Consider the following 1372-nt stretch of genomic DNA (forward strand, 5'->3'; position numbering starts at 1 on the left):
GGCACATACTTCAAATCTATACCACAATCAAATAACTACGTTACCATCAGTTATTATGAAAATGCTGCATATATCAAAAATAAATTTGACTGCATCTAAATGCCTTAAAATTGGCCTCTGTCTCTTTAAGAACCTGCTACCTTTTCTGACACTCCCACTTCATCACATCACAACAATACTTTGGGAAAAGGGTGCTCTGTGGGGCGGGAGCTCAGCTGCAGACTGAGCTCCAGGGAGGAGCTTTGTAACATAAGGGTTTAAGCTGGAAACATACTCGCTCCGACGCCGACAGGTCGACACGCGGTTGTTCGGCAGTCATTTTCGCACACACCTTTCATAGTCCCTGAGACACCCTGCGCCGAGCTCGGGAAACCCCCCTCCCGCTGAAACATATGTCACTGCATGGAGTTTCTCCCCGCAACAGCCGACAATGCAGAAAAAAAAAGTCAGACTCGTCATTCCCCCGACGTATTTCTCCACATCTGTCCTGGTTAAAGCTCAACAGTTTTTATCAGTTTCCTCCGTGAACAACGTCTGTTTAATCTCCATTCATGACTTTTCACGGTTTGACTATCTTTATAAAACTCTGCTTCCTGGTAACAGTCGGCTCTGGGAGCGAGTCAAATTTTTTTTCCTTTTTCTTTTTTTTAACCGAGAATGCAGCGTTAGCACTTTCAGCACAAACAAACACGCCATGAGTTTTTCTCRGTTTGACTATCTTTATAAAACCCTGCTTCAACAGTCTGCTCTAGAAGCGAGTATTTTTTTCTTTTTTATTTTGAGTGTCCGAGCACTTTCATTCTCAGCACAAACAAACACGCCCACAAACTTCAGACCAATCACACATTACTGCCATCGTGGGAGTGGGGTAAAAAGTTCTGCCGACGGGTTGTGCCAAAAGGGGCTGCCGAGCCGACGCTGCGAACACCGGTGACGTAATTTTCGTCATGAAACTGCGATAACCCGTGCCGACGTCGGCAGTTCGGAGGGAGCATGTTTCCAGCTTTAGGCAGCTCCACATGGCTACAACAGGAGATTCAAGGATTTCTCAAACAGGCAAGGATGAGTCAAAGCAACACCCTGGGTTTGTTTTTGACGAGGGAATGACTTAACATGATATAAAGCTCAAAAAATTTACTTTGCATATTCCCCCCCAGCCCCTTTAAAAGTCGTCACAAACATGTTTGTTTGTTTATTTGTGTGTGAATGTGCATAGATTCAGAAGAAGGAGGGAGGGGGATGTATCAGGATAGGGTCTCTCCTAATAATTATCACTTTCTCTTTACTAAGCTGGCTTTTGAGAAAGTACAGGACTTGACTAATAACCCCCGATCTCACACACACACACACACACACACACACACACACACAC

Source organism: Austrofundulus limnaeus, unplaced genomic scaffold (genome assembly GCF_001266775.1).
Source record: "Austrofundulus limnaeus strain Quisiro unplaced genomic scaffold, Austrofundulus_limnaeus-1.0 Scaffold101, whole genome shotgun sequence".
NCBI classification, from domain to species: domain Eukaryota; kingdom Metazoa; phylum Chordata; class Actinopteri; order Cyprinodontiformes; family Rivulidae; genus Austrofundulus; species Austrofundulus limnaeus.